Source organism: Suncus etruscus, chromosome 13 (genome assembly GCF_024139225.1).
Source record: "Suncus etruscus isolate mSunEtr1 chromosome 13, mSunEtr1.pri.cur, whole genome shotgun sequence".
Lineage (NCBI taxonomy): Eukaryota > Metazoa > Chordata > Mammalia > Eulipotyphla > Soricidae > Suncus > Suncus etruscus.
In genome coordinates, this window is record NC_064860.1 from 48,405,733 (window position 1) to 48,430,322 (window position 24,590).

Genomic DNA, 24,590 nt, shown 5'->3' on the forward strand with positions numbered 1-24,590 from the left:
TGTTTTTGTGTGCATGTCAGTGGTGGTATATTTCAATTTATACTCACTTACATTGTCTTGGAATGTTCCAGTGATTGAACACTCACAGTGAAATCGAACAGGTGCCAATTCTCTGGAAGTAAATTCCACAATCTCAGAATCATGATTATATATTTGATTTATATGGCTAATTTCTCCTAAAGTTGTTCATTTAAAATTAATTCCACATTGAAGTGAGTGATCCCACAGTAGATGCTGACTTTACTATGTTAGGCTGACTTATCATCCACATAGTTTTATTTTTAAGTAGAAAGAAAGAAGGGGAAAGCAGCAAACGGAATAACAAAGAGAAACCCAACCTAAGAACCAACAAGGCATTAAGAGATTATCCTGTCATCCCGAATGAGGCATTCTTTCCTCTTGGGGTAAGGGATGTGATACTAGAGGGTCATATATTGCCATGGTCCCTTTTCATTTTTGCAAGAGGCACAGCACAAATCCCAAACCATTGCCCACAGGCTGGATTTGGCTCACTGCAATGTTTCATTTGGCTTCCTCAATGTTTAAAACAATTTTAAAGCCAACATTTTGAAATTGGAAGCTTTTACATAAAATTCCAGATTTCTGGCATCTCTTAAAAATGGGAGACTCTGGGAACGGGGTTCTAGGACCACATTGCAGTGTCTGGTAGCTACTGCCTGCTTTAGATAACAAATTCTCGTTTTTCTTCACCAATTTCTATTCTTTCACAGCTTTGGAGCTCTCAGGCCTCATTTCTTGCATTTGCCTGGATTTTCTTCTAGTGAAATACATTTCTCTCAAGTAGGGTCTTGATTAAAAGTATGTAAATGCAGAGCAGCTATATGTAGAGTTTTCTTTGTAGATTCTCTTAGCCTTTTATCCCTTATACATTCAGGAACAATTTACCTCCCCTTTATTTTCATGGACATTGAATCAAATGTCTGGGAAAGTATTGATCGATCTAAGTAGGGGAAGGTCACAGAGTAATGCTAGTTGATTTTCTGTTTCTTCCAAGAACCAGATAAGATTGTGTATGAAGAAAAGAAGAGAGAAGATAAGAAAGATTCCATTAGGAGTGTGTTCCAATCTTTTCCTTCAGCTTGGAAACCATCCTCTGTCATTGTCTTAGTGGTGATGGAACCTGAACACTGCAAGACACTTTAGATTTTGCCATTAGGTTCTAAGAGAGAGAGAGAGGGGGGGGGGAAGAAGAAGCAGAAGAAGCAGAAGAAGAAGAAGAAGAAGCAGAAGCAGAAGAAGAAGAAGAAGAAGAAGAAGAAGAAGAAGAAGAAGAAGAAGAAGAAGAAGAAGAAGAAGAAGAAGAAGAAGAGAATTTCCTCTTTAGTTCCTATTAGCTTAAAATTGCTTTGAATTTTCTTCTTTCCTTCTTTCAAATCTTTTTTTTTAATTTATAGGTTTTATTTTTGTATTTTTTGTTTTGGTTTTTGGTTTTTGGGTCACACCCGGCAGCGCTCAGGGATTACTCCTGGCTCCAGGGTCAGAAATTGCTCCTTGCAGGCTCGGGGGACCAAATGGGATGCTGAGATTCGAACCAATGACCTTCTGCGTGAAAGGCAAATGCCTTACCTACATGCTATCTCTCCGGCCCCTTAAATTTATGTTTTAAAAATGTCATTTCTTTATTTTGTTTTGATCAAAGCACCATACTTTACAAAGCTGTTTGCAGTTGAGTGTCAGGCATACATCAATTTTCTCAACTTCCCTCTACCAATATTCCATTTCCCTTCCAAATCCTAGTTTGCTTCTTTGAAAGGCATGCATTTAAGTTGGCTCTTGTCATCTGGATTTCTTGCTTTCTGTGTTTTTGACTTTCTGTGTGACTCATATTTAAACACTTCTCCACCAACAATGTCTGCAGGACCAGCCCACATCCCTGTTATCTCTGTTCTGCTTCTTCTTATTTTTCTTTCCCCCTATTTTTTTTCTTCCCTGTTTTTCTCACATCTATAATCTAGGTACGGGGATGGGGGAAAGCAAGAAATCTGATTGTTTTTAAATTAAGGGGACCTAGTTTGGGGTTACTACATCTTTTTTGGGATGATTGGTACACAGGGTCTATAACTGGTTCTGTGCTCAAGAGTGACCCTTGGAGGTGCTCAGGGTACCATATGAAGCAGAGGGTTTATACAGGATTGACTTAAACAGCTGCACATGACTATTCACTCAGGAATTACTCTTGGTGCTCAAGGGACCATATGAGATTAAGAGGATTGAACTCTGGTCAAGCCATATGCAAGGCAAGCATCCAATCTGTTGTACTACTGCTTTGAGCTCCTTAAAATGTATTTTTAATATAATTAAGAAGAAAGTTTACGGGAAGGTGGCGCTAGAGGTAAGGTATCTGCCTTGCAAGCGCTACCGTAGGAAGGACCACGGTTCGATCCCTAGGCGTCCCATATGGTTCCCCCAAGCCAGGGGCGATTTCTGAGTGCATAGCCAGGAGTAACCCCTGAGCATCAAACGGGTGTGGCCCAAAAACCAAAAACCAAAAAAAAAAGAAGAAAGTTTACAGCTCACCTCAGGAAGCTCACCACAAAGAGTGATGAGTTTAGTTAGAGAAATAACTACATTTTGAACTGTCCTAATAATGAGAATGTATGAGGGAAATGGAAAGCCTGTCTAGAGTACAGGCGGGGGGTCGGGTGGGGAGGAGGGAGATTTGGGACATTGGTGATGGGAATGTTGCACTGGTGATGGGTGGTGTTCTTTACATGACTGAAACCCAAACACAATCATGTATGTAATCAAGGTATTTAAATTAAATATATATTTAAAAAAAAAGAAGAAAGTTTCTATATATAGAAAAGGGTATTTCCAGCAATCTTACAGCAAATTGCATCAAAAGATAATATAGTGAGGTTTTTCTTTGCAACTGGGACCACATTGGTCCCAATAAATAAAATATTTATTTATAAATATTAATAAAAACAACATGGAAATTCCTCAATATACTGGAAATTGAGCTCCCATATGATCTAGCTATACCACTCCCAGGGATATACCCTAAGAACACAAAAACACAATATAAAAATGCCTCTTGCACACCTATATTCATTGCAGCACTATTTATAATAGACAGACTCTAAACATCCAAGATACCCTTCAACAGATGAATGGCTAAAGAAACTGTGGTAGATATACACAATGGAATATTGTATGTCAGGAGAGATACTCATGAAAATTTCCTATACATGGAAACTATCATGCTGAGTGAAATAAGTCAGAGGGAAAGAGACAGACACAGAATAGTCTCACTATGCTGTGGGATTTAAGAAGAATAAGATACATTATTGTAATAATACTCAGAGACAATAGAGATGAGGGCTCTATGATATGAAGTCCATGATATAAAGCTTACCACAAAGAGTGGTGAGTGCAGTTAGAGAAATAACTACACTAACAACTATCATGACAATAATAGTGAGTGAGAGAAGTAGAATGCCTGTCTAGAATACAGGCAGAGAGAGGGGGAGTGGGAGATAGGGAGCATTGGTGGTGGGAAGGTTGCACTGGTGAAGGGGAGTGTTCTTTTTTATGACTAAAATCCAACTACAAACATGTTTGTAATCATGGTGCTTAAATATATTATAAAAATTAAAATCGAAAAAATAAAAGAACCAAATTTTAATAGTTATAGTATATATATATGATAAATAAAACTATTTTAAATAAAATTTCATAAACTGTGCTTTACAATGCTGTTAATTTTAGAGTTTTATGTCCTTAATATTCCAACACCATACTCACCACCAGAGTGTCTGTTCTTTTTCACTATTGTCTGAATGTCTTTTCTTAACCACCTCCAGTGCTCCTGCCTTTAGTAAGCCCAGTTCTATGCATCAGTTCTCAGTGCACTAATTATTCATTGATATTAAATTATAGGTAGAAAATACAAGAGTTTAATAATAATTTGAAAATTAGAGAGTTTAGTAAACCAGTATGTTGTTTGTTGTTATCTTTCTCAATGCTTCACATACTAGGAATGAATTTTCCAATAGAAGATAATGGTTTAAAATTTACTATTTATAATAATATAAAATATCACATATCTAGGAATAAAACTATTTTATTTTTAAAGAGTGAAAACTGCTCATCCAGAAAAGTACATACAACACAGTGTTAAAAAATAGAAAATTAATTTGATATTAAATAAAGAAAAATTTCTTTGATATTTCAAATTTCCTCAAGCTGGTTTGGATTTTATTTGGATCTCAAAAAAATTTCAGCACTATTTTACATGCTTAAATTTATAAGTAATTCTAAAACTTATCTGTATATGAAAAAACATCAAATAAACAAGGCGACATTAATTAATAAGGTGAGAAGGTACACTTTCCTTGACAGATATAAAAACTTTAATAACTGGACAGTGAATAACATTATCCTCTGAGTTCAGATGGGAAATTTCAGTACCGATTTCCATTTAGTTAGGAGTATCAAAAAGTTACAAATCCTTTTTACTTTTCATTATATTATAATGTTGAAATATGGGGATAAGAATATGGAAGAAATTCCTCTATTCAAACAAACTTCTGTATTTCCTCATGCACATTAAATACAAAATACATCTCCCAACTTCTTGAAATGGCTTGGTCAGTGATCATGGTGTTAAACAGAAATGGAAAAACGCTGTTTATATATGTTTATAATATATAATATATATGTTTATATATTATAAATGTTTACATATAAATATAATAAAAATATAAATATATATAAATATAAAAACAAATATAAATAAACATATATAAACATATAAATGTTTATATATGTTTATATATAAACATATATATATTAAGATCTGAAACAATAACTAAATAAATACTAAATTTAAATCAAATTGAACATGTTTGAATTTTGGATTGATCGGCTTGTTTATCAATTTTGCAACAATTCTTTCAACTGATTAAAAGAGATTTTGGAGCCTTTGGAGAAACAAAAAATGTCTTCTGTGTGAACATTTACATAAAATAAAATCAAGATCTTCTTAATTTCCAAAATTTTATTACTTAATAAAGTTTCTTTGTTGAATAAGAAAAATGTTTTGGATTTAAACAGCTTGTAATGTTATCGATAAAATAATTTTGTGGAAAAAAGGGATAAATGTGGTAAGGATGATAATCTAGGAAAGATGTTGAATTTTTGAATTCTGGATAGTAAGGTATAAAAATCTTATTTATGACATTGTCTAGAGGTATTTATATGTAGAATGTGAAATTTTGCCTACTCAACATTGTTAAAGTACTTAGCAAACACTGAATTAACATAATTTTTGGAAATTTAGTTAATACATTACATGTCATAATTGAGACCCATATTGAGTTGGAAAAAAATCTTAATTTTACAAAATACAATTTAACATAAATAATACAAAGTGTAATACTGAGTTTGAAAACAAACTGAACAAATACTAAGTAGAAATATGCTCAACTTTCGTTTCTATTAAATTGAGTAAGCTCTTTACATTATGAATTCATGACAAATCAGTGATGCTGTGTTTAAATGAATTCATGGAGTTGGAGAGATAGTACAGCAGGCAAGATGTAGGTTGCGTCCTCTGCTCCCCCTATGGTTTCCCAAGTTTCACCCGGAGTGATTCCAGCGTAAAGAGTCAGAGAGTACTATTGGATTGTGGCCTTCTTTTCTAAAGAAAATCTTAAAAATGGAATTCAAACTTAAAGTTTTTAAAGAGATATGTAGGGCATAGTGGAAATAAAAATCAGAGAACCAGATTTCATATCATTGTTCACACATCCTTTGCATGCCACATTTGAAAGGTGATAATTGATAAATTGAAATTTTCAATGAAAAGGAAATTGAATATTGATAATATATTTTTAAATTATTCACTCTTAGCGGAAAGACATGTTGTCATTTTGAGACTTATCAAATAGAAAAATATCCTATTTCCCATTTTTTCCAAGAGGTGAAGGGAAAAATGAAAAGAGATTTATATGTTCCCTCCAAAGATGAAAAAAATTAATCTTTTGAAATATCAAAAGTTCATGAGTGAACGCAAATAGTAAAGGGGGGCATGCCTACAGAGAGTTGGGAGGAGAGAGAAAGAGAGAAATTCAGAAATCATGAGAGAAAATTGAGAAAGGAAAGAAATGGGGGAGCGGGTATCTCAGGTACATTGATAATACGGGGGAGTAATCTATCTGTGTAGCCATACCAGGGGTTCAAAAACACTGAAAACATGAGATCCAAACTATAACAACTGAATGTGCAAAAGTGCTTGTCAATATAGCAACTGAATGTGCAAATATGCTTGTCAAGGTGGAGATCTGGGAGTGGGGGTGTAGTGGTGAAGGAAACCTGGGAACACTGGTGGAGGAAAATGGACACGGGGTAGAATTGGAGCTCAAACATTATATATCTAAAACTTAAGTATCAATAACTTTATAAATCTTGGCTCTTTAGTAACATAAATTAAAAAAAAATTCTAAAAGCCCATGGAGAACACTTAAATTATAGACGAGACTCAATCTTAAGATGTTTGGTTTTGAATAATATGCCTCTAAACTCTAATATTTTTCTCATAAGTAGTTACTTTAATTTTATTTATTTAAATAAAATACATCACATAGTTGACCACAATACCTTTGTTTTCAGATAAGTGAAAGCAAAATTATTTTAAAAAATGGAAAGAAAAAATAAAATAAAAGAGAAGAGAGAAAAAGAGATAGAAAGGAAAAAGAAAAATCAGACTAGCAAGCTCGTTTGTGAAAATTCTTATCACCAATGAAGTCATTAATACAATGGCAAAGGTTTAGTAAGCTCTTATTATATGTCCAGTCTGTAAAATGGGGGTGTTTCTTTAGAGATGACAGCATCAAACAATTGAAGTTATCCAGAAATTCAAATTTACCATACTGTGAATTTTAGGGGCACATAGATGCAGGGGCTCCTGGAAGAAGGCCTGGCCCAAACATAGCAAAGACATTTGTGGGTGAATTTACAGTTGCTAGGCTTTCCTGAAAAAAAAAAAAGGGAGATATGGGGAAGGGTTCCCAACTCACTCCAGAAAAAGTCCTGGTGATATAAGCCCAACAACTTGTATACCTGAAGCATGGTCAGATTGGAGTCCATGCCTGGAATCATAGAGGGTCAGTGATGAGGCATGCCATGGGGAAACGATAATTCTGGGTGATGGAGGAAGCAGGCATGACTTCAGCAGGGTGGGGCTTTATCACCCTCTCCTTCTGAGATGGCCATTTTGTGCTGCATGGATTGGTGCAGTCATAATCTTTAATGACTTGATTTACGTCTTGATCAAGAAAAGAATGAGTGTATGAAGCTGGCCTGATTTGAACATCGACCTGTTATTTTAAGGTTAGCTAATCAATGCTCTTATTGAGTTAGTTAAGATTCAACCTCTAGAAGATATTTACACCATGTCCTGATTTATTCAAAATTATTGTAAGTATTTTAAGAATTCATTAAAAAAACCTCATTTTTATGATTGCCCCACATCTATCCTCTAATCAATCCACACTACAGTTACCTAATCAACAGCCCTAAAGTAAGGCATTCTTTCATTCTAGTATATCTAGCAAGCTTGTTAGAAGATAATGTCATTTATGGTTAAGAAATACCATTGCTTTGCTAGGTAAATTACAGCCTTTAAGATTAGTATTTCTGGGGCTGAAGAGATAGCATGGAGGTAAGGCTTTTGCCTTTCATGCAGAAGGACGATGGTTTAAATCCTGATATTCCATATGGTACCCATGGTCCCCTGTACTTGTCAGGGGTGATTTCTGAGCATAGAGCCATGAGTAGCCCTTGAGCACTGCTGGGTGTGACTCAAAACCCAATCCCCCCCAAAAAGATTTGTATTTCTGTTAGCCATTTGGATATTATGTCATAAGTATAAATGAGTTACAGTACAAATATGAAACTAAGGTATGCTTCATCCAAGTGAAAGACTAACCATACAAATTTTGAAGAGTTATAACTCAAGTATTCTGATTTGTATGGTTTATTTTATTTCTTCCCTACATTTACAGTTTACACAGTGTTATCACCTAGTCAAGTGCATTAAGTTATGAACCAATAGGTTAGATCTTTGCAGTAGAGGAAAACTGATTTTTCTGAGCAGCCAAATATGACATACTTTAGATATAACTGTGATCCAGTCTTTTTGAGAAATCAGTTAACTTGTAATCATTCAAAATTTATTCAGCAATTTGTATTTAATTTACATATACGTAACCTTCCCTTCTTTTAGATTTTGCTGCCAATTTTTGACTATGAAACCATTCTAGCGTATCTTTATATTTAGACTACTTAAGCAGACGTCAGAATTTTGTTAAATTTAAACATTTCAGCTATTTTTAAATTTAGGAAGTTTATGTAATATGCAAGTATGTAAGTATTTGGGCAAGAAGATTGCTTTTTTTTAATTGCAGAGAAACTTGGAGAGTTCTGCTGATGTTTTGTTCCATATCAATTTTTTTAATCCACTTTGAATTTACTTTTGTGAATGGTGTGAGTGACAGTTCTAATTTCATTTTTTAACCTGTGGCTATCTTGTGGGAAACAATTTAATACACTGTTAAACTTAGGAAAGTAATGGTCAGGAAATGATAACCTATACATGCCACTAAAAATGAATATTAATATAAAATGAAACTTGTTGAGCACTAACTATAAGCAAGGTTTTTTTTACATTTTTTAAATTGAAGCAATGTTATTCTAAAACAGGTGTATGACATTATAATTCTTTTTTTAATTATATAACATATTTAACAATATCAGCTGTATGTCATAAGTTAGTTCAGAATTACATAATTTATCATCATGATTTCTTTTTTTATTGAAACAACTTTATTACATACATGATTGTGTTTGGGTTTTAGTCATGTAAAGAACACCACCCATCACCAGTGCAATATTCCCACCACCAATGTCCCGAATCTCCCTCCTCCCAACCCAACCCCGCCTGTACTCTAGATAGGCTTTCTATTTCCCTCATACATTTTCATTATTAGGATAATTCAAAACGCAGGTATTTCTCTAACTAAACTCATCCCTGTTTGTGGTGAGCTTCAGGAGGTGAGCTGTAATTTCAGCTCTTTTCTCTTTTGTGTCTGAAAATTATTATTGCAAGAATGTCTTTCATTTTTTTAAAACCCATAGATGAGTGAGACCATTCTGTATCTTTCTCTATCTCTGAATTATTTCACTCAGCAAAATAAATTTCATGTACATACATGTATAGGAAAATTTCATGACTTCATCTCTCCTGACAGCTGCATAATATTCCATTGTGTATATATACCACAGTTTCTTTAGCCATTCATCTGTTGAAGGGCATCGTGGTTGCTTCCAGAGTCTTGCTATGGTAAATAGTGCTGCAATGAATGTAGATGTAAGGAAGAGATTTTTGTATTGTAATTTTGTGTTCCTAGGGTATATTCCTAGGAGTGGCATAGCTGGGTCATATGGGAGCTCGATTTCCAGTTTTTAGAGGAATCTCCATATTGCATTCCATAAAGGTTGAACTAGACGGCATTCCCACCAGCAGTGGATAAGAGTTCCTGTCTCACCACATCCCTGCCAACACTGCTTGTTCTCATTCTTTGTGATGTGTGCCAATCTCTGTGGTGTAAGTTGGTACCTCATAGTTGTTTTGATTTGCATCTCCCTGATGATTAGTGATGTGGAACATTTTTTCATATGTCTTTTGGCCATTTGTATTTCTTCTTTGTCAAAGAGTCTGTCCATTTCTTCTCCCCATATTTTGATAAGATTAGATGTTTTTTTTTCTTGTAAATTTCTGTCAGTGCCTTCCATATTTTGGAGATTAGCCCCTTATCTTAAGGGTATTGGGTGAATAGTTTCTCCCATTCAGTGAGGGGCTATTGTATCCTGGGCACTATTTCTTTAGAGGTGCAGAAGCTTCTCAGTTTAATATATTTCCATCTGTTAATCTCTGCTTTCACTTGCTTGGAGAGTGCAGTTTCCTCTTTGAAGATGCCTTTAGTCTCAATGTCCTGGAGTATTTTACCTACGTGTTGTTCTATGTATCTTATGCTTTCGGGTCTGATATCGAGGTCTTTCATCCATTTGGATTTTACCTTCATAAATGATGTTAGCTGGGGGTCTAAGTTCAATTTTTTTTGCAAGTGGCTATCCAGTTGTGCCAACACCACTTGTTGAAGAGGCTTTCTTTGTTCCATTTAGGATTTCTTGCTCCTTTATCAAAAATTAGGTGATTGTATGTCTGGGGAACAATCTCTGAATATTAAAACTTAATCCACTGATCTGAGGGCCTGTCTTTATTCCAATACCATGCTGTTTTGATAACTATTGCTTTGTAGTACAGTTTAAAGATGGGGAAAGTAATTCCTCTCATATTCTTTTCCCCAATGATTTCTTTAGCTATTCTTGAGTGCTTATTGTTCCAAATGAATTCAAAGTGCCTGATCCACTTCTATGAAGAATGTCATGGTTATCTTTAGAGGGTTCACATTAAATCTGTACAATGCTTTGGGGAGTATTGCCATTTTAATGAAGTTAATCCTGCCAATCCATGAGCAGGTATGTGCTTCCATTTCTGTGTGTCCTCTCTTATTTCTTGGAGCAGACTTTTATAGTTTTCTTTGTATAGGTCCTTCACATTTTTAGTCAAGTTGATTCCAAGATATTTGAGTTTGTGTGGCACTATTGTGGATGTGGTTTTTTTCTTAATATCTATTTCTTCCTTATTACTACTGGTGTATAGAAAGGCCATTGATTTTTGTGTGTTAACTTTGTAGCCTGCCACCTTGTTATATGAGTCTATTGTTTCTAGAAGCTTTTTCGTAGAGACTTTAGGGTTTTCTAGGTAGAGTATCATGTCATCTGCAAACAGCAAAGCTTGATTTCTTCCTTTCCTATCTGGATTCCCTTGATATCTTTTTCTTGCCTAATTGCTATAGCGAGTACTTCCAGTGCTATGTTGAATAAGAGTGGTGAGAGAGGACAGCCTTGTCTTGTGCCAGAATTTAGAGGAAAGGCTTTCAGTGTTTTCCATTGAGGACAATATTTGCCTCTGGCTTGTGGTAGATGGCCTTAACTATATTGAGAAAGGTTCCTTCCATTCCCATCTTGCTGAGAGTTTTGATCTAGAATGGTTGTTGGACCTTATCAAATGCTTTCTCTGTGTCTATTGATATGATTATGTAATTTTTATTTTTCTTGTTGTTCATGTTGTATATTATGTTGATAGACGTACGGATGTTAAACCAGCCTTGCTTTCCTCGGATGAAACCTACTTGATCGTATTGAATGATTTTCTTAATGAGGCATTGAATCCTATTTGCCAGGATTTTGTTGAGAATCTTTACATCTGTATTCATCAGCGATTTTGGTCTGTAATTTTCTTTTTTTGTAGAATCTTTGTCTGGTTTAGTTATCAAGGTGATGTTGGCTTCATAAAAGATATTTGAAAGTGTTCCTGTTTTTTTGATTTCATGAAAGAGTCTTGCCAGGATTGTTAGAATTTTGTCTTGAAAGTTTTGAAAGAATTCATTAGTAAATCCTTCTGGGCCTGGACTTTTGTTTCTGAGAGACATTTGATTACTGTCTTAATTTCTTCAATAGTGATGGGTGTGTTTAGATATGCTATATCCTCTTCATTCAACTGTGTAAGATTATAAGAATCCAAAAATTTATCCTAGTGGCATAGAGTTTTTCAAAGTACATTCTGATTACCCTTTGGATCTCTACCATATCAGTAGTGATCTTTCCTTTTTCATTCCTAATGTAAGTTATCAAGTTTCTCTCTCTCTTTTTTTTTTGTTAGTTTTGCCAGTGGTCTATCAATCTTGTTTATTTTTTCAAAGAACCAACTTCTGCTTTCGTTGATCTTTTGGATTGTTTTTCAGGTTCTACTTTATTGATTTCTGCTCTCAGCTTTGTTATTTCCTTCTGTCTCCCTATTTTTGGGTCCTTTTGTTGAGTACTTTCTAATTCTATGAGCTGCGTCATTAAGCTATTCAGGTATGCCCCTTCTTCTTTCCTTATGTGTGATTGCAAAACTATAAATTTTCCTCTCAATACTGCTTTTGCTTTGTCCCATAGGTTCTGATAATTTGTGCCTCCATTGTCATTTGTTTTCAGGAAGGTTTTGATTTCCTCTTTGATTTCATCTCAGACCCATTGGTTATTCAGTATTACGCTGTTTAACTTCCAGGTATTAAATTTTTTCTTCTGTGTCCCTTTGTAGTTTACATATAATTTCAGGGCCTTGTGGTCAGTGAAGGTAGCCTGCAAAATTTCTATCATCTTGATATTATGGATGTATGTTTTATGTGCTAGCATGTAGTCTATCCTAGAGAATGTCCCATGTACATTAGAGAAAATGTGTATCTGGGCTTCTGGGGGTGGAATGTCCTCTATATATCTACTAGGGCTCTTTCTTCCATTTTTCTTTTGAGGTCTAGTATATTCTTGTTGGGTTTCAGTCTGGTTGAACTGTCAAGTCTTGACAATGCCGTGTTGAGGTCTCCCACAATTGTTGTGTTGTTATTGATATTATTTTACAGATTTGTTAACAATTGTATTAAATATTTTGCTGGCCCCTCATTTGGTGCTTATATGTTTAGGAGGGTGATTTCTTCCTGCTGTACATATCCCGTGATTGATACAAAATGTCCATCTTTGTCCCTTACAACTTTCCTAAGTATAAAGTTTGCATCATTTGATATTAGTATGGCCACTCCAGCTTTTTTTGGGTGTTTGCTTGGATGATTTTTCTCTAGCCTTTTATTTTGAGTCTATATTTGTTCTGACTATACAGGTGTGTTTCTTGTAGGAAGCAGGAGGTTGGATTGAGTTTTTTGATCCATTTAACCACTCTGTGTCTCTTAACAGGTGCACTTAGTACATTGATATTGAGAGAAAGAATTGTTCTGGGAGTTAGTGCCATCTTTATATCGAAGTTTGGTGTGTCTGTTGATCAGTCTTGTCTTAATGTAGGCCGTTCAGTTTTTCTTTTAAGAATGGTTTTGAGTCTGAAAAGTTTCTGAACTGTTGTTTTCTGTGAAACCATGTATTTTTCCTTCAAACTTAAAAGTGAATTTTGCTGGGTGCAGTATTCTAGGCAAAGCATTTATTTCATTGAGTTTTGTCACTATGTCCCACCACTGCCTTCTGGCCTTGAGTGTTTTTGGTGACAGCTCTGCATTAAATCTCAAGAATGTTCACTTAAATGTAATTTTTCTTTTTGATCTTGCTGCTTTCAGAATTTTGTCTCTATCTGTGGGATTCATCATTGTGACTAGGATGTGTCTTGGGGTGTTTTTTCTAGGGTCTCTTTCAGTTGGTATTCTTCAGGCATGCAGGATTTGATCACATGTATTCATTAGCTCTGGTAGTTTCTCTTTAATGTTGTTCTTGACCATTGATTTTTCCTGGAGATTTTCTTCCTGGGTCTCTGGGACTCCAATGATTCTTAAATTGTTTCTGTTGAGCTTATCATAGACTTCTATTTTCATCTGTTCCCATTCTTTGAGTAATTTTTCCATTGTTTGATCATTTGCTTTAAGGCTTTTTTCCAATTTCTTCTGCTGTATGGAGTTGTTATTCATCTCATCTTCCAGTGTACTAATTCTATCCTCAGCTGCTGTTAACCCATGGGAAAACTCAACCATGTTTTCTTCGATTCATCTACTGATTTTTTCAGACCCGTTATTTGACCTGGGATTTGAGTTTTGAGTTTTCTGATTTTATTCTTCATATTCTCTTGATTCTTATTAGTGTTTTCTTCTATACTTTCTTGAGTTCTTTGAACATATTCCATATTGTGACTCTAAACTCCTTATCTGAGAGACTGACTAGTTGGTTGGTCATGTTCAAGTCATCAGAGTTGCCATCGTCATTCTCTATGTCTGGCGCTGGCCTGCATTGTTTCCCCATTGTCATACTTGTATTATGGGTTTTTCTATGTGTTTTGGTTGTATTCATTGGCTAAATGATGTGCATGGCCGGGAAGCGAAGCAGAGCAGCTGTGCTCCTTTGGCTTCACCCTTTCTGGGCTTGTAAACTCACCTCCAGGGAAGCCTCCGGGGAAGGCAAGCCATCCACAGATGAGCCACACACAGGATGAAATCAGGCCAATAATGGAGCACAGCACAGAAGACAGGCAGATAGCGGTGCTTGCATCTGAGTTCCAGCAGAGTTCAGCAGCTTCCCCTTTCTGGGCTTATAAAGTCAGCCATTTCTTACCCACTCACATGTAGCTTCAGAATGCAGTTTTTTTTGGGTTCACTTCCCAGCACTCTTAGGAGAGCTTCAAGGATTCAGAAAAGACAGAGAAGCACAGGACAGGGATCCCTTCAGGTCCTCAGTTTCCTCAGAAGCACAGCAGGGTGGAGACTCCACAGGTAGAGCAATCAGCACTCCACCTGGCAGTCCCCACAGTCAGCCATTTCTTACTCACTCACTTGCTCGCTGGGTAGCTTCAGAAAGCAGTATTTTTGGGGTTCACTTCCCAGCGCTCTGAGGAGAGCTTCAGGAATTCAGAAAAGACAGAAAAGCACAGGACAGGGTTTTCTTCAGGTCCTTAGTTTTCTCAGAAGAAGTTCAGCAGGGTGGAGATTTCACAGGTGAAGCAATCAGCACTTCACCTGGCAGTCCCCACAGTCACCCATTTCTTACTCACTCACTTGCTCACTGGGTAGCTTCAAAACGCAGTTTTTTGGGCTTCATTTCCCAGGGCTCTGAGGAGAGCTTCAAGGATTCAGGAAAGACAGAGAAGCCCAGGACAGGGCTCCCTTCAGGTCTTCAGTTTCCTCAGAAGAAGAACAGCAGGGCGGAGACTCCACAGGTGAAGCAATCAGCACTTCACCTGGCAGTCCCCACAATCAGCCATTTCTTACTCACTGACATTATAATTCTATAATTTTATACTGCATTATTTTTACCAAAAGTGTTTTTCTCTCTACCATAATATAATTGATTCCTCTTAACCAATTCTTTCTTTCTTTCTTTCTTTCTTTCTTTCTTTCTTTCTTTCTTTCTTTCTTTCTTTCTTTCTTTCTTTCTTTCTTTCTTTCTTTCTTTCTTTCTTTCTTTCTTTCTTTCTTTCTTTCTTTCTTTCTTTCTTTCTTTCTTTCTTTCTTTCTTTCTTTCTTTCTTTCTTTCTTTCTTTCTTTCTTTCTTTCTTTCTTTCTTTCTTTCTTTCTTTCTTTTTCTTTCTTTCTTTCTTCTCTTTTTCCTTCCTCCCTTTATTCTTCTCTTCCTTCCTTCCACACTCCCTCCAACCCATCCTCCTTCCCTCCCATCCTCCCTCCCTCCCTTCCTCCCTCCCTCCCTCCCTTCCTCCCTCTCTGCCTTCCTTCCTCACTCGCTCCTTTCCTCCCTCCCTCACTTCCTCTCTCCCTCATTTTCTCCCTCCCTTCCTTCCTTTTTCCTTTCATTTTTCCTTCCTTCCTTCCTTCCTTCCTTCCTTCCTTCCTTCCTTCCTTCCTTCCTTCCTTCCTTCCTTCCTCCCTCCCTTCCTTCCTCCATCCCTCCCTCCCTCCCTTCCTTTCTTTTTTCTTTTCTTCTTGCCCCACCCTGTGATGCTTAGGGGTTACATCTGGCTATGTGCTCAGAAATTGCTCTTGTCTTGGGGGACCATATGGGATGCTGGGGGATTGAACCACGGTTCATCCTGGGTCAGCTGTGTGCAAGGTAAATCCCCTACCACTATGCTATCGCTCTGGCCCTACTTCAATGATTTCTAGTCTTTCTATTTCTTCTACTACTAACAAAGACAATTGAGTTTGGAGATTAACCTTCAGTCTCTTTCTTTTAAAATGTGAATAATCAAGCAGAGAAAGAAAATGCTGAAGATAATTACAGAAGGACTTTGTGAGACAGTTTTTTAATGCATGTGTGCAAAGATTTTTTTTAACTATTTGCTAATTCTTCCATTGAGTGGTAAGGTTTGTCATCATTTGGAAATTTTTTTAAGAATTATATATATCTTAAGAGAATAAGTATATATAATATTATTTATAGAGGATATTATAAAAGAGAAACCATTTGTCCAAATACTCACTTAACCTAATATGTCAAACATACCCTTTCATGACTTCCTATAACACCATATTAAAAATTTAGTTTTTATTTTGATGAATAAGAGGAAGTAAATTGTTATAATTTGGGAAATGCTAGCTGTCCTTGCTTATATAGACACAATGTAATTAATGTCTGATTATAAGATGTATAGAAAGCAAGAGAAAGGCTAAAATTCTTTCACTAACTTCTGTTTTCAGGAAAATGGCCCAACTGCCTTTAGATTTCAGTTAAGCTGAATGTGCAGTGTGTTTCTTCTTTCCACAAAGAGCACATTAGTGTGGATTCCATAGAGATTTCTTTGAGATATGAGGGTAAATAAAAAATTTAGCCCCCAAATGGGTAAAGATTTTAAAAAGTTTAAATAATATGATTATATCAAACTTTTATTGTTTATAGTAATTTTGAATATTATTGTAAACCCCCCACCCCTGCTTCCCTACACCAACACAACCAACAACAAAGTTCCCAGGACCTTCCATCACTGTCTGCATATCACCTCTAGTCCACTGTTTCATTCAGAAAAGGGTAGATGTTCATTTACTACACTTTGCTATTTCTAAGAATTTAGATTAGTTGGTATTATATTCCTTAAGAAACTTGATGGTCTAGGACAGAAAATTCCAACTGACCAGTAGTTCCCGACTGTCCTGTCTCCTGAACCTGTTGGGAGTGGGCCGAAAATTCGGGCCCAGAAAAATAGCTCTCCCAGGGGCTCCAGAAGAGCACAGCTGCTCTGCTTCATGGCCGTGCACTCTTTCTAACCAATGAACCCCACCACAACATGCAGAAAAGAAATCACACTACAAGTGTGATTATGGGGAAACCTCGCTGGCAAACACCATGCATAGAGAATGAATACTATAGCTCGAATGACCTAAATAATTCCAACCATTTGATTAACCTCTTGGATAAGAAACTTAAAATAGCAAGATGTTTGTAGAACTCAAAGAAAGCATTGATCTGTCTGAACAGAACACAAATACAGAAATCAGAAAACTCCAAACTGAAATAACAGATATGAAAAACATGGTAGCTCAACTAAAAAGTCAGTGGATGGCCTCTCCAGCAGGGTAACAGCAGCTGAGGACAGAATCAGAGTGTTGGAAGATGAGATGCAGAAAAACTCAACACAGCAAAAGAAATTGGAAAAGAACCTTAAGACAAACGATCAGACAATAGAAAAAGTACTCAAGGAATGTGAACTGATGAAAATAGAAGTCTTTGATAAATTCAACAGAAACAATATAAGAATCATTGGAGTACAAGGGGCCCAGGTAGGAGATCTCTAGGAAGAATCAACTTTCAAAGACATAATCAAAGAAATAATCCCAGAGTTAAAGACTACATGCAATCAAATCCTGCATGCCCAAAGAGTACCAGCTAAAAGAGACCCAAAGAAAAACACCCCAACACACATCCTTGTTACAATAACAAATCTCACAGATAAAGATAGAATACTGAAAGCAGCAAATTCAAAAAGGGAAATTACATTCAAAGGAGCATCCCTAAGACTTACAGCAGACATGTCACAAGAAACTCTCAAGGCCAGAAGACAGTGGTGGGATATTGTGACAAGACTGAATGAAATGGATGCCTCACTGAGAATACTGCACCCAGATCGACTCATGTTCAGGTTTGAAGGAAGGATACATAGCTTCATGGGTTAACAACAGATCAGAAACTTCACAGATGAAAAACCAGCCTTAAAGGAAAAACTGAAAGATCTACTTTAATACAAGAGAGACCAACAAATACAGCAAACTTATCTACAAAGATGACATTAAATCCTATGACAATCATCTCCCTCAAAGTCAATGGACTAAAAAGGGGTCCTCAAACTTTTTAAACAGGGGGCCAGTTCACTGCCCTTCAGACTGTTGGAGGGCCAGATTATAGTAAAAACAAAAAAATTATGAACAAATTTTTATGCACACTGCATATATCTTATTTAGAAGTGAAGAAATAAAATGGGAATAAATATAATATATGGTCTGCCGGATGTAGTTTGAAGACTTCTGGACTAAATTCACCAATTAAAAGACACAGAGTGGCAAAATGGGTCAAAAAATTAATCCAACCTTCTGCTGCCTACAAGAAACACACCTGAATAGTCAGAACGAACATAGACTCAAAATCAAAGGCTGGAGAAAAATCATCCAATCAAACAACACCCTTAAAAAGCTCAGGTGGCCATATTAATATCTGATGACAACCAACTTTATACTCAAAAAAAGTTGTAAGGGACAAAGATGGACACTATGTACTAATCAAGGGATATGTGCAATAGGAAGAAATCAGATTATTAAACATATATGCACCAATGAGAGACCAGCAAATTATCTAATACAATTACTGGCAAATCTGAAAGAAGACATCAATATTAACACAATAATTGTGGGAGACCTCAACACGGCCCTGTCAACAATTGATAGGTCAACCAGACTGAAACCCAACAAAACATACTAGCCCTAAAAGAGTAATGGAAGAAAGAGGTCTAGTAGATATATATAGGACACTCCATCCCCAAAAACCTGAATACACATTCTTCTCCAATGTACATGGGTCATTCTCCAGGATAGACTACATGCTGACACATAAAACATACCTTCATAAAATCAAGAGGATAGAAATCTTGCAGGCTATCTTTGCTGACAACAAGGCTCTGAAATTAGATGTGAACTACAAAGGCACACAGAAGAAAAACTTTAACAATTGGAAATTACTGAACAACCAGTTGGTCCGAGATGAAATCAAAGAGGAAATCAAAACTTTCCTGGAAACAAATGACAATGAAGACACAAACTGCCAGAATCTATGGGACACAGCAAAAGCGGTCCTGAGAGGAAAATTTATAGCTTTACAAGCATACATCAGGAAGGAAAAGGGGGCATACCTGAATAACTTAACGCAGCTCATACAATTAGAAAATGACCAACAAAAGGAACAAAAATAGGCAGACAGGAGGAAATAACAAAACTAAAAGCAGAAATCAATGAAGTTGAAAACCAAAAAACAATCTGAAAGATCAATGAAAGCAGAAGTTGGTTCTTTGAAAAAATATACAAGATTGATTGACCATTGGCAAAACTCACAAAGAAAGAGAGAAACCCGATAACCCATATTAGAAATGAAAAGGGGGAGGTCACAACAGATATTGCAGAGATCCAAAGGGTAATCAGAGACAACTTTGAGAAACTTTATGCTACTAAACATCAGGGAGATGCAAATCAAAATAACGATGAGATACCATCTCACACCACAGAGATTGGCACACATCACAAAGAATGAGAACAGTCAGTGCTGGTGGGGATGTGGAGAGAAAGGAACTCTTATCCACTGTTGGTAGGAATGCTGTCTAGTCCAACCTCTATGGAAAGCGATATGGAGATGTCTCCAAAAACTGGAAATTTAGCTCCCATTCGACCCAGCTATTCCACTCCTAGGGATTTACCCTAGGAACACAAGAATACAATACAAAAAAACCCCTCCTCACATCTATACTTATTGCAGCACTATTCACAATAGCCAGGCTCTGGAAACAACCAAGATGCCCTTCAATAGATTTATGGCTAAAGAAACTGTGGTACATATCCACAATGAAATATTATGTAGCTGTCAAGAGAGATGAAGTCAAGAAATATTCCTATACATGGATGTACATGGAATCTATCATGCTGATTGAAATAAGTCAGAGGGAGAGAGAGAGAGAGACGCAGAATAATCTCACTCATCTATGGGTTTTAAGAAAAATAAAAGTCATTTTTGCAACAATCCTCAGAGACAATGAGAGGAGAGCTGGAACTTCCAGCTCACTTCATGAAGCTCACCACAAAAAGTGGTGAGTGTAGTTAGAGAAATAACTACACTGAGAACTACCATAATCATGTGAATGAATGAGGAAACTGGAAAGCCTATCTAGAGTACAGGTGGGGGTAGGGTGGGATGGAAGGAGATGCATTTATTTTCTTCTTCTTGTAGTGACTCAAGAGGTAAATTATACTTTAGAAACAGTAACCAATATCTCAGTAGAAGCATTTAAAATTCAGGTTTTTAAAACCTGAAAGATAGTAGAGCAAGTAGGATGTTTGCCTTGCATACAGTTGACCTGGGTGTGTTCCATCTCTGGCACCACATATTGCACCCAGAGTCTGCTAAGAGTGATGCCTAAAGTGTCAGCAAAAAACCTGGATTAAAGTTGGATGTGATTCAAAGCAAAATCTATATAAATAAATATCTAATATATATAATCAAGTTATTTCTGTTTTTCTGGTTTGTCATTCTCAATTTAGGGTATTGATAAGACCAATATATATATTTTAGGGAAATGTATGTTCAATATTGACTTAGGCTAATGACGACTGCTCTCCCAAAGAGAATTTAAATACTCAAATAAAAACCACGGTTTTGAAAATAAAGAAATACCTGTTCAGAAGATTATAAAAATTTTCTGTAATAATTGCATAACATCATCTTAATGTATCTGTAACAAACAGAAAGCACTACTTAAATTTTACAATACCAGGGGCCAAAAATTTAATAAAAAAGATTTAGCTTAATAGGAAAAATATGCAGTGCAGTACCCTGAGTTATTCAAATCTAATTCAAATATCTTAAATAGCAGAAATGTGGTAACTTAATTTTTTATTCTTAAGTTAAAGGAAAATTTATGACACAGGTATGATGTGGCTTGATGTGGACCACTGGAATGTGAACAAGTTGTCTTACTTAATTTTGACATTTTGATATGTTTTTCTTCCCATTCCCACCTACCCATCTCCTTCAAATTCCTATGAGATTTATCTCTTTTGCAAATCAATGGCATGTTAGCATCATGGCAGATGAGTTTCTATTTCCCTATAATGACATTAGCAGAGAACCTCAGATGTGATTGATGCTAAGAGAAAGTCCAAGGAAAATGATGTGTTTGAAAGACCCTGGTCTGACCTTTAAGATGATGTTCTTAGTAAAATTATTATATCAATTTGGTAATTATATTACATAGCCCCAAATGAGATCTATTATCCTGATAACCTTTAATTTTGATTAGACTTATAACTTGCAATTAAAAATCACTCAGTGACAATTATTAGGAGTTAAATAACACTTTTCTTCCATTTCTATTTCAATTTGTATACATAAAACATGTGTGTCAGTTGGGTTTGGTTCAATGTTCGCCAACTATAGTAAACTGCTATTTTATTTTTCTCCCTAAAGTCCCTGATTAAATTTACTTTAGCAGATATTTTTTATAGTTTTGCTTCTAAGTCACTATTTTCATAGATTTCCTATTATGGTTAAGTTCAAAAGCAGTAGGATTCAAAAAGCAGTAGGCCCCTATAGTACCTTCAGTAACAGTATTGCAAATCACTGTCTTGCATGTAGCTTACTCAGGTTCGATTCTCAGAATCCTATGTGGTCCAGGAGGGATTTCTGAGCCTGCCTAGATCAAAAGAAAACTCTCTTTGTGAACCATTTGACCAAAATGTGAGCGTCAAGAATATTAAAAGTACCATAAAAGGGGCCAGAGTGGTTGCACAGTGGTAGGTCATTTGTTTTGCATGTAGCTGACCCAGTACAGACATGGGTTTGATTCCCTCAGCATTCTATATGGTCCCCCTAGCCAGGAGTGATTTCTGATTGCAGATGCAGGGGTAACCCTTGAGCACTGCCGGATGTGGTCCAAAAAATGTACCATAAAAAACAAAGTAGAGGCTCCTATAGTACCTTCAGCAACAATATTGTAAACCACTGTGTCTAAAAGGAAAAAGAGAGAGAAAAGTGTGAAGGGGCAGGTGTTAAAACACTGTATGTCCAGACTGAACTGTAAATAATTTTTAACGCTGTATTACAAGGTAATTTAATTTTAAAAATGTTTTTAAAAATATTTCAAGTATAGCTGGAGAAATAGTACAGTGGGCAAGACCCTTGCCTTGCATGTGGATATTCTGGGTTCAATACCCAGCACCCTAGATAGTCCTCTATCAGGAGTGATTTCTGATTGCAGTCAGGAGTAACTTCTGAGTATTGCCAGATATGGCCAAAAACAAAAATAACAAAAAGTAGAAAATCAGTGGGATTATTCATTATTATTGTGTACTGAGTAAATTCTAATCAGAATGCTATAATAATAATAATAATAATAATAATAATAATAATACATGAATTGTGCCAAAGTGAATAAAAGAATTCTGATCCAGAAAAGAAGAAAAAAGTTTTGCTTGTGGTCAAGCACTGACACTTTAATTAGTTTATTTATTTCAATTTATTTTGGCAGAATTAGGCACAGAATTATGCATGCAAAGTTTGTACATCACAACTGAGCCCAAATACTAGGACTTTTAAAACTTAAGAATTGCACCCAGAGCAATAGTATAGTGAGTTGTGCACTTGCCTTGCACGCTTCCTACCTAGGTTTGATCACAGGCAGGAGTAATTCCTGAGTGCAGAGCCAGGAGTATGACCTAGGAACCACTATGTGTGGCCCCAAAACAAAACAAAACAAAACAAAACAAAAAAAATTGCACGTAGGTACCAGAGCGATTATACAGAGGATAGGGCATTGGCTTTGCATGTGGCTGACCAGGTTTGAACTCGAGAATCTTATACTGTCCTCTGAGTACCACCAGGAGTGATTCTTGACTGCAGAGTCACAGTAACCTTTGAGTATTGCTGAGTGTAGCCTCGAAACAAAACAAAACAAAAAAAATGAATCGCACACACTCCAGGCAGTCTATCTTTCCAATCCCATGCTGGACTGGACTTAAAATAAAGATATTTTTTGGTTCCCTCATCTTGTTTGTCTATTTTCTACTTTGTATAAACATACTTTCAGAGCCATCTCTATTTTCTATGCTTGGATTAAGTATAAAAATTTACTTACAGCTTATATACAAAAAATACAAAATCAAGTAAAAATTTGTAACTTCTATAATAGGATTGTAAATAAGGAAAAAATATAATAGTAAAGACTTACATCAGAAATGAGGGTCTTACCCACTGTTCTAGAGCTCTGGCCCCTTGATTTCCCATTTTTTCACTTTGTAATACTAATTGGTGCCCTCCATGGGTTCTCCTTAAAATTCTTTTGTATTTGTCTATCCTCCCTTCTTTTTCTTAACTTTCTCTTTCTATAAAGCTCCTGCTATTTTTATTTTTGTTGTTTTGTTGTTTATTTGTTTGGAGACCAGATCCAACAGAGCTCAGAGGTTACTTCTGGCTCTGCACTTAGGAATTACTCTTGGTTGTGCTTGAAGACCATACGGAATGCTGAGGATTGAATTTGGGATGACTGTGTGCTAGGCAAATACCCTACATACTGTGCTATTGCTCCAGTCCCCTTCCTTCTTTTTTCAGTACCTTATCCATCCCACGGCTGGCTATAATTTTTATTTTCACAACTTTCTTCTTCAACCAGGCCTAATCAACTAATAACTGTTTAGAAAGCTCTTACGGGCAAATTTCTAGAGTTCTACCTCTTAGATATGACTTCATCTGAACTCAACTCATAGAATGGTGCCTCCATAAGTTGCTGCCTGGTTCTTTTTCAGCTGTTTCCTGTTTTGAGATTGAATGTAGTATTTTCTGACTGAACCCCTTTCTCACCTCTTCTGTTCAGTGATATATAAAACATGTATTATGATTCCAACCTGGTACTGTATTTTAATTTTCTCTTTTTTTCAGGGTCGTTGTACAAATTTTATCCCCTAATAATAGCATGCATCATCTTACTAATCAATGTGTTTTATCTAAATTCCTTCCTCTAGTTTCTTTGTGTTTAAATTTATTCTGTATATCTCTCCATATAATTAAAAATGTCCCTTTACTTTCTATGATCAGAAGTTAAAGTCTAGATTTTCAATGCCTATTCACCTCATTTTCAGCTTTATTCCTATATGTAATATTTCAGATGCAGAATTACTTGTTTTCTAAAAAGTAGTGTACTGTCACATGTAAAACATTTAAATTTACTATTTTAATTTTTATTTTTTTCTGCCTTGATATCTCTTTCTGCTTGCTTCCAAATTTGCTGCTTGACCATTTCATTTTCTGTTCTCTTGACCTCCTGGAATAACATTTACTTAGTAGTCATCCTGGCAAACTCATTTATATCCCAGCACGAATTATCACATCTTCAGAAAGGTTTATGTGACCATCCTTTCCAAAGGAGATTCCCAGAAGTTATTCTGTATTCCAGATTTGTGTTTATATATTTAAAACTACTCATCACTCTCAGAACTTATAATTTATTTCTCCTGGTCCAACTAGAAACTACTTAAAAATAAAACAGTCATGACTGGCTTTGGTATATAGACTAGTTTCTGTCACATAGTAAGTGCTCCATAATTAATTGTTGAATGAATGAGTTAATATGTTTTACATGAAGGATATTATTTTTTTGGCATTTTTGTATTCTTATTTTAACATTAGAATAGAAAAGTATTCTTACAGTTCTCATTTTCTTCTATAATGGTTAAGATTTTGTTGAAATTATGTACTACTTATAAATTCTTTCTTCT